The following is a 15,824-nucleotide window of genomic DNA, read 5'->3' as shown; positions in this document are numbered from 1 at the left end:
TGCATCCCTATCTATTGTTCATTTTACAAAGTAAGTAATAACAAAATAAAAAAAAACAGGCGCCCAGATAACGCTTTATTTATACATACAAGAAATTAAACGGCGTTAAAAATGCAAGTGGTAATTAATTTTTGGAATTCGTTACTACTTAAGGCATACACAAAGGCCACCAACTATTAGATAAAAAAGTTCTGATTGAATTTATTGAAAAACATAGTTTAAATGCAATCGGGGATCCGATCCCAAAACTTCGCTCTAGGTGTGCCGACACTTAGTCCTTCAGGCTACCCTAAATACATCTTAAAACCTGCTGAACAATAAATATGACAGCAATGGTTTTGACAAAACAAAAGAAAAATTACACTTAATTTTGTAAAATTGATATGTCTTTAATTTATTATTATAGTTTTTTTTTTTGTGAGTTCGAATTCACAAGCTAAATAAACAAATATACACATTGACAATTGCTGCTGAATTTGAACCGCAGACCTCTTCCTTGCTAGTCCGACGCTTAAACATCTAAGCCACGTGCAAAGCAAATTTCAAAGGCAATTTCATACAATTTTTGACCACCGTTTTACCCAGTTGCAGGTCAAAATTCCAAAACCTCTCACGTTCTAATCGTGGACGTTGGACCCAAAAAGCTTTAGTAAACATTTCTTTCCAGCTCTTACAGTTTGGCCTGTGAGTTGATTATGGTTCAGTCAGTCAGTGAGTCGGGATTTTTGATTTAATTTTTCAGCGTATAAATATGCAACTATTGGAATATAATTAACAGGAAAAAAAATGTATCTGCGTATAAAGTTAATCTGCGGCTAAGTAAAAACGTCGCCGTGACAAATATATCAGGTTATGATTCAAAAAGTATGAATTGTAAACTTCCCAAGTTATGTTTATTGATGTCTATTAAAAGACATGTATTTGCATGTATTTTTAAGTTACCTTGTGTGTTAATTCTTGTCACTAACTTGTTGGCCGAAAGGAATTAAATTTACGTATTGTCTCAGACCAGGCGGAATTTTCACCTTGTGCCAATGCTTGAACTCTGATAAATCAAAGCGTCACAAATTGATTGCGAGCCAAGTGGCATTGCCTTTTCATAGGTATTTGAACTCCTTCAAATATGATGGCAAATGCCTCCAAGGTGACGTGGGTCGAAGACGTAACTTTATATAAATTTAATTGGGCATGAATTTTGGCGCACTTTGAAGCCAGTGGCCAAAACAATTTATTTACGCTTTGCCCTTTGAGTCAAGATTTCAGCCTTAATGCTTCATGCAAAGCTACGTCCACACGCCCACACACGGGCATGCACCCACTGGGCTGGTCTAAACCATTGTGTCTAAATTTAGCCGCAAGTTTTGAATGCCCGATGAAATCAATTCCATTTGGCTAGCATTGCATTAAAAACATTTTGTTTGAGGTTTCCACAAATTGCTAACAACGCAAAATAATTTCATGACTGTCCATTAAGCTTCATGAATTGCGTCTTTACCAAACAGCAGAGGTTTTTGGTTGCTTAAAGAAAGTTTAGTTTAAAGTTTAGCCAAACAGTATTACAAAAGCGATAATGAATAAATATCAGCCAATACTCAAACTCGTACTCGTACTCATACTCATACTCATACTCATACTCATACTCATACTCATACTCATACTCATACTCATACTCATACTCATACTCATACTCATACTCATACTCATACTCATACTCATACTCATACTCATACTCATACTCATACTCATACTCATACTCATACGCATACTCATACTCATACTCATATTCATATTCATATTCATATTCATACTCATACTCATACTCATACTCATACTCATACTCATACTCATACTCATACTCATACTCATACTCATACTCATACTCATACTCATACTCATACTCATACTCATACTCATACTCATACTCATACTCATACTCATACTCATACTCATACTCATACTCATACTCATACTCATACTCATACTCATACTCATACTCATACTCATACTCATACTCATTCTCATACTCATTCTCATACTCATACTCATACGGCATACACTACGGCAGGTAACATATTTATTACAGTCCCCAACGTATTGATGGCACAGTGTATTGCGCTCAAACGGAAACCGGATAATTTGCTGTCCAGGCTGATGCTGTCAATGGCACTGGGTGTCCGTGTCACATTCATTGAGTACTCACACTCGCCAAACTGGCCTCGCTGCGTAATTCGCGTTTCGTTTCATTTGTCCTGCACTCGCTGGAGTGAAGTGCGCATTTCTAATCTGGCCGACCAATGCACAAAATTAATGTGTGTGCATACCCTTTTCCATTTGTTGATAATAGGTGTGATGAACCACAACTCCTGATATATAAATATGTGTGTGTGTATGTCCTTCTATTGGTAAAAAGCTTTTTGTTGCATCGGAATCCCATTGATATTCCAATGGATGGTACACGAGAGACTTTTTAGTTTGTCAATTGCTTTTATCAACATTCTCAATTGCCAGCCCCTAAATACCCTATAATTATAAATGCTAGTATTACATGCGTGCTTAATACTAGCAACCAAGTCTTACTTAATGACCGAAATTGTTTTTGATAAATATATCTAGATATAATACTGAAAATAGGTAAAATGGGTAATGTAAATAACAGGCGGAAGGAAGCATCTGCGTCCTCGACGCTCTGGGTAGATCTAGCTAGTCCGTCTGAACAAAAGCTAACGATAAAATCGATTTTGAAAAAAACCGGTTTCAATCATAACTCAAAATTTAAAGGCTGTACACCAAAAATTTGTGTTTAAGTATATACGGGCCAAAAATATTTCCCTCTTTGGATACCAGCTCCATTCCCACCATTCCCACATTTCCAAAGTGTAGAGCAAAGCGTATAAACATAGCTTTAGCGTATACTGCGTGTGTGTGAGTTTTTGTGTATACATGTGTGTGTAAGAAAGTTAGAATGCTTTGAAAATAGCTCGGCCTGGGGTTGAGGGTATCTCCCAGTCGGGCACTGCCGACAGCACTCTATTTTTTTGTTTGTTTGTTATAACAACGGAACGGGTATTCTAATACAGCAAGCTATCCAGTGTGTAATGCGCTGCGGGAGTTTCAGTTCATGAATAGGCAAAAGTGGGATGTCTTCACTCTTCTAATCGAGTTTGACGGGGCCAGTTATCCCCCAGGACACTCATCAAAAGCGAGATACTTCCAAACTCTGGCTAACTTAAACAAAAGCTGGATTCAAATGGTTTCGGAAAGACAGCGCCAAATGCGGTTTAAAGGAAGCGCCAAGGTTCAATTGTTCTGCACATGTGAGAAGTTGTACCCAATTAGGCAGGACCTTATTCCTTAACATTATTCATAGTTAGTTAACAAAGATTTATAATCAATAAGCTGCGATTCTTTAATTATTATATTAACAAGGCTGCAAGCCGGGTTTTACAACGAAATTCCAATTTTTTAAAACCGGGTAAGCTGTCTAAAGGGCCGCCGAGCCTGAACCTAGGTTCAAGTACCGAACCCTGAGGTGAGGCAACGGTTCGAATCGTTAACCGAACCAGCGAACATTCATGTAGGGCTTGCAGCCTGGCTATCTTATCAAATCTCTATACCAAAATCAAATTATATACGAATTTGTAGACGAGATTCAAGTCTTTTCATAAACTTAATGAATTAATTAGTTTTTTATGAGAAGCAGTGTGCCGAGTATATTATGTTTCGCAGATGATTTAAAGGGCCAAAATTGAACTGTCGTTAATCATCTGCTGGAGTCATAAAGCGAACAAAAAGCTATTTTTTCGGGAGGAGCTGCTGCTGCTGCTGCTGCTGCTGTCTTGTGTGGGTGTTAACACCTACCCCAGACCCCAGAAAATGTTATCGATTAATTTAGCTGGTCATTGCACTCCAGTAAAAGCACTTAAAGACTGTCGGGTCGTGTGTTGTGTCTTTGGTCTCGATTCTCTCGAGTCTGTCGAGCTGTAAAAGTCAGTCAGTCCGTGCCCAAATTGAATTGCCCGAGTTTGAAGCGAGTCCAAGTCACAGTTTCTCTCAATGATGGACAACTTTCAACGTTTAGCTTTGATTTCTTTTGTTTTTTTGTTTATTGTTTTTGGTCACTTGAAAATTAATTTAGAGCTAAACCGCTGCCAATTGAGGAAAATCCAACTGTAGCGAAGGGGCGTGAAGCGGTTGGTTATCCCGCCTGCATTGTGCTCAGCTTTGGCACTCTGTGGTCGCACCCCCATCCCCCACCCCCCACCCTCCAAACGCAAATAATTGAATTTATCCTCATTATCATCATGGTCATCATCATATTTATTACTGCTGCTGCTGCCCCCTTCACCCTTCCCACTTCCTCATTTCTCATTACAACTTCCCAAATTGTGCGATATAATTTAATTTGAAATCCACCCACATCCCATTGGGCGTGGCGTGGGCGAACTTGTATTTGAATAGCGTTGCATTCATCACATCCGGCAACAATTTTGGCCACGTTTCGTGCAACACAGCGGCAGCAACAGCAACAGCAACTTTTCAATTGATATTCTGTACAATGTCCTTCCGCCCCCCTTACATGATGAAGCAAATTGCAATTAACACAAACACCCACACGCACACACACAGCCACACTCACACAGTCACACACATACACAGACAGCCAACTTATTCAGTGATAAACTTTTGTCCTTGTTGGGCTCGCAACTTTTTGGCTCGCCTTTGGAGTTCATTGTTATTTGAGTAGATCTCAGTGGCGACCATTGGGCGTCAACATTTGAGGCCTCCATATGCTGAGCACATTTAAGTTTTTGCTGCTGCCGCAGCCGCAGCCGCAGCCGCTGTCTCTGGCGCTTGCCTAATTCAATTTTAATCTACTTGGATCCCAACTTACACTTAATGGCCTTGCCCCGTACGTGTGTGCCACAAATCGCAGAACGCACCACGCACCACGCAGCTGACAGTCAAAATGTCGTTTGCTGCCCTTAAATGTTGCTCCACTTTATTTTTTGCTTTGTCTTTAAGCATTTGCTGCCACTTTAACTACTGACCATGGCCCACTCTAACACACACATTTGGCATCCATTTTGTTGATAATTGGTTGCACGTTCACGCGTTGGCAGCACCAACTGGTCAGCACACACACACACACACACACACACACACACACACACACACACACACACACACACACACACACACACACACACACACACATACAGTGGGTGTGAGTTTAAATTGTAAATATTCCACTCATAACTCAACTATTTTGATTTCCATTTTGTGCAATTTTGTCAAAGATTCCCCACCTTTAGTTTAGTTAATCGGATTATAAAGTCAAAGTTGCTTAGTATATTGTCATATTTCGACCGGGGAACTTGCCCAAATCGATGAAGATTGACACTGATCAGATTATCTGAGACTTCCTTAATTTTCAATGACAAAGCTCTATGAAAAGGAGCTTAAAACAGAAGCTGATGAAAAACAAACAGTTTTCGGCTCATTTTCTGGAATCATTAATGGTACGTTTTAAAAAGAGTTTCATAGTCGATCGGACTAAACTAAAAAGTGCGCTCCTACAACTCTTCATCCAGGAAGGTGGATATGGATTTTCTAAGAAATGTTAAAGACGTTTCCAATAAACCATTCTAAAACAGTAGGGTCAAAACTTGCCAATCCCCCGTCTTAGTGAGCATTAACATCATATAAGGTAACTGGAGTAAAAAATATCTGACATTTTCCCAGCACTTACGGTTTCTGCAGTGCTTTTATCGCCAAGCAGATCAGTCAGTCAGTCGGGACAAATAGTTTTATATACATGCCCTAAATTACACGCTTTTCATAATATTCACAAAATAGGTGAAAATAGTTTAATGCATTTGTCCAAATGTATTTAATAGTCTGCCAGCATATCCGACGTCATAAAGTGTTATATTCTTGATTAGGACGACGAGCTGAGTCAATCATGACAGTCAGTCATGCCCGTTTACCTGTCCGTGCGTCTGAAGACTTGTACTTTTATATATGTATATATTCCCCTATACCATACCTAGATTGAGTTTATAATTTTTTTATTCGATATCTTCTCCCATTTTCAAAATATCAGACGTAGAAAATAACTTACTCAACTTAAAAGTGCTCTAGAAGAACTGTTAATTCTGGAAATAATGAAGAACTCCACGCAAAGAAAGAATTTCTTTATTTTTTGTGAGTGCTCATTTTTGTTTTCCTCTTATAGAGACACTTGTTTTTGAGAGATAAAATACATGTTATTCGGTGAAAGAAAAAGTTTGAGCTACTGCTGTTGTGATCTTGTGCTGGGCCAACATAAATGTAATTATTTATTATATATACATATATATCATTTATTGCACAATTTAATTATAAATAAACAACAAACATCCACAAACTAATGAAATTTACCCAGCACAATGAACTGAACAATTTTCCACTTGTCCACTTTTCTGTTTTCTTGCAGCACTTATAAAGAAACACTTTGAACTAATGTAAACGTTCAAAGTTATTTCGGCGAAGTGTTATTTTATTCGCTCAACACATAACACTTAACAGAACACATAAATACTCCAAGCAACAAGGTTAGAAATACATTATTAATAAGTGGAGTGAGTTATTTATCGATTTTGAGTCATAGTTTTTCAAGCATAACTTGAAAATCAAAAGAGATAGATACAAATTTATGATGTGTGAATGTATATAGAACACTTTTTTTTGGATACCTACCTATTCCACCAAAGATTGAAGAAAATTGAAAGTATAGCCTTGGTCTAATACATTTCATATAGATCGGACAATAAACACAGAAGTTATTTAAGAGCCCATTTCCCATATTGTGAGGCTAAGGGAAGATGGAGCAGCTTATTTGTATTTCTGTATTTCTTATATTTTATTGTATTCTGCTATGTTATTACCAAGGATAACTTACAGATTGTTTTGAATAATACTACGCATAGGCCAAGATTATAAAATAGAAATTGAAGCTAGTTAAAGTTTAATAAATAAATATGAAAAAGCAGTAGCGACCAGGTAGCACGTGCTGAACTACACTGGGAGATGTTGTGCTTGGCGTCCTCTAGAATTCGGGTTGTATCCGAGCTTCTTTTCCCTCTTTGTTCCTATCTAAACCATATATCATCTGCGGAGTTGTGCAAATCATCATATGAAAATTCAACGAGCCAAGCAACAACTGGGTACATTTTCTCCGTAATTTACGCGACAGGCACGTGAGATTCATGTGGGCCTCGACCTCGTCGGTGGGTTGTAAGGCTGTAGGCCAGCTTTTGGCCATTGCAATGAAGAAAAATGATGCGCCAAATGTGAGCTGACCGCCACAGAACAAGGCAGCCAGAGCGGAGCAGGAGGAGAACAGTAGTCCAGGCAAACGAACTTGTGCACACACATTCGAGTGTATACTATGTGCATGTAGCTGGGCTCTTATGGCCGGTTGTAGCTTTAGGCACGTCTGTGTGCTCCCTGCCATACTCCCCGCCCTAACCCTTGCCGGATTCCTCTCTATTTCTCAGTTAAACGCACGTCGCACTCATCCATTTGGAAGAGTCTCATTTGGCCAACAGACAAACAACTGCAAACGACGACATCAAACACTTCTCCATAAATGTGTTTTGTTATTGTTTGGCCGTTTCGAATGCTTGCCCCTGGTCAGCCCCGGTCAGCCCCGGTCAGCCCCGGTCAGCCCCGGTCAGCCCCGGTCAGCCCTGGTCAGCCCTGGTCAGCCAGCCCCCTTTGTTGTCTGTGGCTGGAACTCGAAGTCGACCCGCCCCCATTCAGTGTGCTTCTTGTTTTGTCTGCCTTGCCCAATTGTAAATATTAATGAGGGTTATTCCTTCTCTGCAAGATGAGAAATAAAATCCCTAATTTATATGTACTTATGTCTTTTATTCGAAGTATAATCCACAATAATGAATAAATGAATGAAGCCTTGGAACTGAGAGCTCTAGAGCTTAAGACAAAGATATTAACAATATACAACTGTATGTAAATATGATTTTCCTGACTTGCTGCTTGGAAAACTCCTCCAACGGTAGTACATTTTCTTTTATCTTTTCAATGAACTAGGAGTTATGATATTTGTCAACATCACAGTAACAAAATCCTTATTAAAGTTTTTTTTCCTTGGTTTTTCATTGGCTTTAAAATTGTTGTTGAAGAACCTTCAGACAATTCATTGAAGATGTGTTTCACAGTTATTGAAAAATTCGCCCAACTTTAATTTTAAATCAATTTTCATTGAGGGACGCCTTTCTAAGTAACATCACAAATAACTTAACCTATATTCAAGTATCATATGAGCACTTCAGAAGCTTCACTTTACATAAACAGTTGTGAAACGAATACAAATTGAAGTGCACATTCGTCTCATTTGATGCGATTTTGATTCTCTGCTGGAGGTTAGTTTGAGTTTAATTATCTCAGCCCCATTTGTGTTTTTCTTGTTTTCCACCCATTTTTCTTGTAGCAATAACAAATTTTATGCTTGTTTGTCAGGCGGCCCCTCGGCGCTGACCTTGAATTTGTTTTGGCTTGCCAGCTTGTGGAACCAATTGGATCAACATCGTGCGGACTGTGCCACGGGCTGCCCGGTTGCCCGGTTGCACAGCTACCCCACGCAACGCAGTCGAATGTTGCACCTTTGTTGTTGTTGTTGTTGTTGTTGCCTCGTGTGGCTCGTGGTGTTTTCGTGCGTGCGCTGCGTTCTGATTGTGTGGCCAAATTAATTTGATTTCAAGCCCACCACATGCACAAAATTGCTATCCACATTGATTTCAGTTGCGATTTCCCATGAATGCAATCAGATAATTTACAGCGAGCATGAGTGCCACAGTCGGGAGTGCTCGAGGAAGATACCCAGAACCCAGCGCCGAGCTGCCATTAAATCATCCTAGCGCTCAAATTCTATATCGCAATAGTGAAATACTCTGCACCGTTGAACACAATACGAGATTATATTTACCAAAACTGGTGTCTCTTCTTATCGATTTGATAGAAGTGGGGTAAGTTATCGATGAATTGAACCAAACCTGATCTGAGCGGGCGAAGAAGAAGCTTTTTAAAGAAGTATCACTCTATTTAAAAATAGCTCCTATAGTCGCTGATATCGATGCGTTCTTAAATGCGGACAAGCGGACATGGTCGGCTAGATGCTCTCGCCTGTTGATTCTGCACTTTATGGAGTCCGAGATCCTTTCTTTGCCTAATACATACATTTTCCTTTAAGGCATTTTCAATGTGAGTGAGATACCAGTCATAGCAGTCTAGATAAAGAGAGAAAGAGAGAGAGAGAGAGAGAGAGAGAGAAGGTAACGATCTATCTGTATATTCCTTTAAAGTTCTACGACGTAATCTCTATTGAGGCTACATCAGTGAGGTGTGGCAACTTTTTTCCTTTAGGTAATGCTCACTGGGTCTGTTAATCAACTTACCTTCTTCCGATGCTAACTATATATAGATATATATATATATATAGATAATGACCCTTTTATTACTTTATATTATAAACTCCCGTTTATTATTTTATATAAAAACAATTCAATATTGGTTATTTTTGTTATATATTTGTTCTGTTCAATCATCGACAGACTTAGCTATAGTCACTAGTATAGCGAAAGCCTTTTCTCAATTTGTGAGCAACAGCTTGTTGAGAATTGCAAGCGTAAAACAAAGAAAAACGTAAAGCGAGCAAGCGAGAGTCCCCTTTCTGTGTAGAGCATCAACTCGGCTTTACCCTGGACCAACAAAACATAGGCCAATTTTGGTATACATGTATTTTTTGTATTATATGTTTCATTTACGAGTTCCGTAAGTCTGTAGCTTAAAATGGTTATTCAATGATAAGTTAAATCCTCAAAAAGCTAGTTTTAAAATTTGCTTTAGAATACCAAATAATTAGTCCGAATAGAGAGCATTTCTTAGTCGTTCATAGCTTGTTGTTTTTGTTTATTTTGTTGTTTTGTTTTTTTTTTTTTTTGTCAAGCACACAATCAACAGCTCACTCAGACAAACAATTCGACGAACTGATAGAGATTGAAAAGATGGAAATAGTGTGGAGGTCGTATACTGTGCTGGTATCGTAGTGTATGACGTCTGTATATGAAATGTTAAGCTGCAGGCAAACGAGTTTCACACGCCCAAGCTCGTCGCAAAACCACACCCCCCCCCCCCCCCCGCACCGCCCCGCACCACAACGCCCCGCACCGCAACGCAACAGGCTCTCACCACATCCTAACCCCGCAATTGAATGCGTTTGTCGTGGGTGGGTGAAAAAAACTTTTGTTTAGCACCTCTGAATTGCGCTGTTCTGGTGGTTTCTTTGGTTCAATGGAATATTCGTATTTCAATGGTATATCAATGGGTCATGTTAATTGTCTCCTGGGCGTCTCTTATAGGAACGCCATAATAATTGTGGGGCGGAGCTAGCGACAAGGAGGCAAAAGAGTCACAAACACGTGTCGATATCGTTGAAATTAATTTATCAATTTGTGTGGAGTGCTTAATGGCAGCGTGGCAGAAGACGGAGTGGAACTAGAAGTGGAACTGGAAGTGGAAGTGGGCGGGATGTTATTGTAGGTGAACTGGCGGGAAATTAAAAAGCGTTTTGTAATAAACAGCTAGGATAAGAACCTTGACCTTAATGTAGTCCATATTTAATTTTTACTGGAAGTAAATTTGGATCTGTGAATGCTTTCTGAATTTTTGGTCGTTTGACTGTATAAAAAACCACAGACACGCACACACACCCACACACAGACACTTCAACACAAAAATATGCGCCCACATTTCATGCGCTCAATGGCAGCACAAAATGGCGTCACAGCCGCAAAACAAGACTCATACACACAACAATGCTCACACTCTCACACACACTGGTTAAGAGAAATATTTGCATACGAATGAAATGAAATGGAATTCACGCATATCGCCAAACGCCGCCTCGTCGCATATAAATTTCGATCGTTGTGCATTGCTTTCGGCTGTGTGCGGCTTGGGGCTTCAGTTTTATTATCTTGATTCATCATCATATTGAGAATATACGAAACGAATAATTCGTCAGCCACAACAAAGAAATGCATTGTTCGATGCCTGAAAGTTCTATAATAATATTTGACAGATTTTTCCTATAAAGCCAAGATATCTTGAAGATTTCATACAAAAACTTAATTTCTGACCGATCGTTCCTGTGGCAACAGTCAAAAGCCGGATCCATGCAAAGTTTGTATAGAAAGAGACCGGCAAAGAGACGGGCATGGCTATATACACGCGGCTGTTGATTTTGTTCAAATCAAACTATAAATATCTACTTTATGGTGTCGAAGATATATTCTTCCATGTATATTTATATCTATTCATCTCTTCTCTACACTTATATGACAAGGGTATATTTAGTGTGTTTGTCGAAAAACTCCTACAGAAATTCGCATATCCGCAAGTATTTATGTTCGACATTAGGTAGATTGTACAACAAATTGAAGTTCTTGCTGCAAAAGCTTAGATTGACATTATTGTGGCGCTTAAGTACTTAAACGCGTTAGATTATGGCGGTGGTGTCTGTGTGCGTGTTTGTGGGTGCGAAAGTTGAAAATTTTACAAAATGTTATAGCATACTTTTATGCGCGCTGCATAATAAATACGCATACGCCGCTTAAGCCCGCTGCCAGTCATAAATGGAATTGCAGCCTGCTCGTCTCTGTGTGTGTGTGTGTGTGTGTGTATGTGTGTGTGTATAAACAGCTTGCAACAGCTTGTAACTTTATGGTTAAATTTATGTATGACTTTAATATTTCAATGCGCTCAAAGTGCACAAGCGTCTCGATGATGGCAAACCAATCAACTGAGATATAAATGTATATATTTATCTTTCTATATAGAGAGATATGGGTATAAGGAGATCTAAAAAGCAACTTGAGAAGTGTCCTTGGCGCGTGCCTTAAGCTATCTTCCACGTCAAGCAGCATGCACCAACATTATACCCTCCGCTACGCTAGTCTTTGTCTATTTATATAACTGCACCAAGCCACACGTTGAACTGGCATGTAGAGGTGCTGTTGCTGGAGCAGACACAAATGACGCGTGTCATCTTCACCTGGTAAACAGTGGTGGCCAGTAGGCGGAAGCAGCAGCAGTATTAAATGCAGTGAGTCGTAAATAAGTAAGCTGGCAATGATTATGACAATTGACAAGCAAGGTGTCCCCCTGTGTGGTAACTCGAGCCAATACAACTTGGCAAGGGAGCCAGCGCAGACGGATGTTATGAAACAGAAACTATGTTTTCAACTATAGTTACGCTTCACAAAAAACTGCGATTGAAATCAATCCTAAATTTTTTGATTTGTTTCTTAGGCCTTTAAGCCTTAAACCTTTTATGCGCTCGACTTTATCTCAGGTTAAATATTTGTGAACAAGGCTAAAAAGATACATTGGCTTGATGGCTAAGAAACGATTTTATCTCATTTCTTTTTTAAATTATGTGTTCAAAAGTTTAAAAGTGTTTGCCACGGTGTTAAGAACATTTTAATAAATGTATGTAGTTTGTATAATGTTGAGTGTTTTAATAGAAAGTTTTAAATATTGCTTCTTGTGTAACGCAAAAAAGTATTATGTTATTTTTTCGGATGATAAACCATTTTTCCCGAATTTGGACATTTCTTCAATAGACAACAGAAACAAGAGACTTCGCATTTATTAAATATTTAAAAATATTTATTTTGTTAAATTATCACGAATTTATTGCGCACTAAATCAGATAACCTAATGTGTTTTTCCATTTTTTAACGCGAAAGTTTGAAAATTAATTGATTTTTATCTCAAAACCTTTTCATTATATTTATATAGTAGTTTTTTCATACTAGCGCTTAAAGTTGGCAAGTGCGACATTAAATTTTCCTGTTCGAACGAACATATGAAGCTTAAACTAGTAAACTAAAAATGCCTTTACTTTCAACTATTTCTTATTTTAATTAGATTAAATATCTAACAATAAGCTGGTGTTGCTTTGTGTAATTTAAGAATAATCGAATTACAACACAAAACGTTGATTTAATTTAGCATGAAGTATTTCTGCCCAAGTTGCAATTTCCAAAGAATGAAAGGCAAAGGAAAGTTACCCAATTTTCTGATAACCTCCTACGCAGTTGCGTAGGTTGCATTTTCGAGGAATTATTCGCATCATTTTGCAAGCAAAAGGAAGAAGTGCAACGGAGCCTGACAACGCCAATTAGTCAGCCCAATCAACGAATGCAATGCGAGAGCATGCAACAAGCATGCCCCCCTACTGGCCCCCTCCCCTCCACATTCCTCAGCCGTTTTTTGCTTCTCCTGTTGCCATTGAAAACTGATGCAGCACCTGTTGCACACAGACATCGAACATTTCTCATTCTGATGCGCATCGCTGCAAACTTTCAGATTTGTCAAACGTGCAACTGTAATTAAGGTTTCGGCTGACATTTTGTGGCTACGCTGAGAGAAAAGTTATAAGCCTTCTTACTTTTAGTTTAGTTTAGGTTGAAAAATTAAAACTAAACGGAGATGGGAAAGAAATTTAGAAAACAATCTAATGTTGGTCGAATAGAAAATTCCTAACATTATCTAATACAAGTATACCTACTAATACTTCTACTTCTAATAATAATAATATATTTAGAACTAACATAGAAGAAGAAATTTTAATCGTTAAGAACTGCAACTCTTTCAGCTCGAATAAATCTATCCAGTTATAATACACAAAAATATTTATATCAAAATTTGTATCGTAAACTTAGGTTCACATAGGCTATATACGTGAACTCAGCTTTTTTTTGCCAGTGTTGATAAGTTTTGGTGTCCTTTTTCAATACATATTGCGGATAAATGCTTACTAGCATTCAGCGCCCGGTTTGAATCGATTGCAGTGCGTAAGCCAAAAGTTGTAATTAAAACAAAAGAGTGGCACAAGTTGGAAGTGCCCGAATGGGACATACTTCTTACCTCAGAGAATTGCATTGTCTAATAGCTCCGATTTGAATGATTTAGGCCTTAAAGGCTCTTCCACTAAGAAGCAACATTTTCTGGATCTGTGCTTTCCACGAGAGGAATCTACTAGTAAAGTTGGTATATTTCCCTTTTTTATCTCCGCGATTTGTTCAAGCACATAATCTAAGGATCATTGATGAATGATTTGAAATATACTTGATCGGCGCGTTACTATAAGATATCTGTGATGCCACGGATATATCTAGGTCGACTCGACAACTGCTGCTGACAGAGAGAATACATACTTTATAGGGTCGGAGATACCTGCCCGAGCATAGCTATGCACAAAACTTGTTACTTATTTCCAGTGGATTCAGAATTGGACTGGACTCGGGAGGTCAACTGAAGCCAGATCTTAAATACCCCAAGGTACATGTATACAAATGTAAATAAATAAAATACATACATGTATGTACAATCAGCCGCAATGGCTTCAAGCTAAAGGGAAAACAGTGTTCCGCATAAATTTTCGGTTTATGGTTCGAATGTAATAAAATTATCAGAGAATATGGAAAAGCAGACGTGCATCAAAATCCAAAACTGAATCCTTGTAAATTAGATTTAAATTCGATTACATCAATTTGAGAATGGCGGATATATTTGATGGTAACGAATATGTATGTAAATATGTACATACATGTGTTTTCGCTGGGTCGGAAAAGCCTTGTTTCTCCAGCTAACATTCCCGTACTCTTTTTCATGGAGGACAAAAAACAAAGAGACAAAACGAACGACATGCAATTTTTTAATTTAACTAGTGTAAAATTAATTTGCCATGTCAGTCAAAAGGGAATTCTCCTTGGACTGGGTCAGGACTTCGAACGCACAGCAACTTCTAATTGACAGCGTTACGCACCAAGAAATATTGCCCCCAATATGTTGGTGGCCCTAAGAGGCGCAATGAACTAAGGTCAGGTCGGAGATGGATAAGGGAGGCAGGCGGAGGATACTGGGGGTGTCCACGAAAGGCCGCAACTAATTCGACAGCGTCGAAGATTTATAAACACGGCCAGCTTGACAATCGCTGATGAATTGCCCAATGCAAGAATCTGCGTGAATGAAGTTAATTTTGTGAGTCCAAATTGGCATCCTTTTCAACTAAATTTAATATGATTTGATTTGGAACCAGCAGTTAATTAGCAAAAGCGCTTTTTAATTAGCGGCTTGCCGCACCCAATCAAGGCCTAAAAATTATATTTCCAATTATGTTTTTAATTTTTGATCACCATCATAATCACCAACATCATCATCATATCCCAATTAGCAGCAGCCTCTGCGGTCACGTCCGCCATTTTGATTTCCAGAACCTCTAGGAAGCGGAAATGAACTTAGTTCCGTAAATAATTAACTTAATTTTGGGATTTGATGATGACAGATACCAAAGGGGCCACACTCTTTTTATTTAGGGCTATGGAAGTTGTATGCATCAGTTTGTATTTAAATACCATACAAATATTTATTTATAAAAACATTTAAATGAAATAGCTTCGGTCGAAACAAAAATTGTTATGGAAAATCGTATATTTCAAAATAATTAATATTAATATATCTGCATAATGCAGACATACGTTTTATCTATTTATCTATATACGTTACATACTTATAACTAGAAAAATAAAGTTGAAAAATAAGGCTTAACAGCATGTTAACTGAATGGTTTTACATTAAATCGCACTGTTAAACTCAAAATGGCAATGTACCTAAACAGAATACGCGTTTACAGCTGTAAACTGAATCAAAAGTTATCGATAACAACGCGCCATTTCAAGCAAATGTGTATCATCGAT

This window comes from Drosophila montana, unplaced genomic scaffold (assembly GCF_035044405.1).
Source record: "Drosophila montana isolate Dmon_TW-CO22-7 unplaced genomic scaffold, ASM3504440v1 contig_1624_1, whole genome shotgun sequence".
In the NCBI taxonomy this organism is placed as follows: domain Eukaryota; kingdom Metazoa; phylum Arthropoda; class Insecta; order Diptera; family Drosophilidae; genus Drosophila; species Drosophila montana.
The sequence above is the reverse complement of the archived record's forward strand: the minus strand, read 5'-3'. Positions refer to the sequence as shown.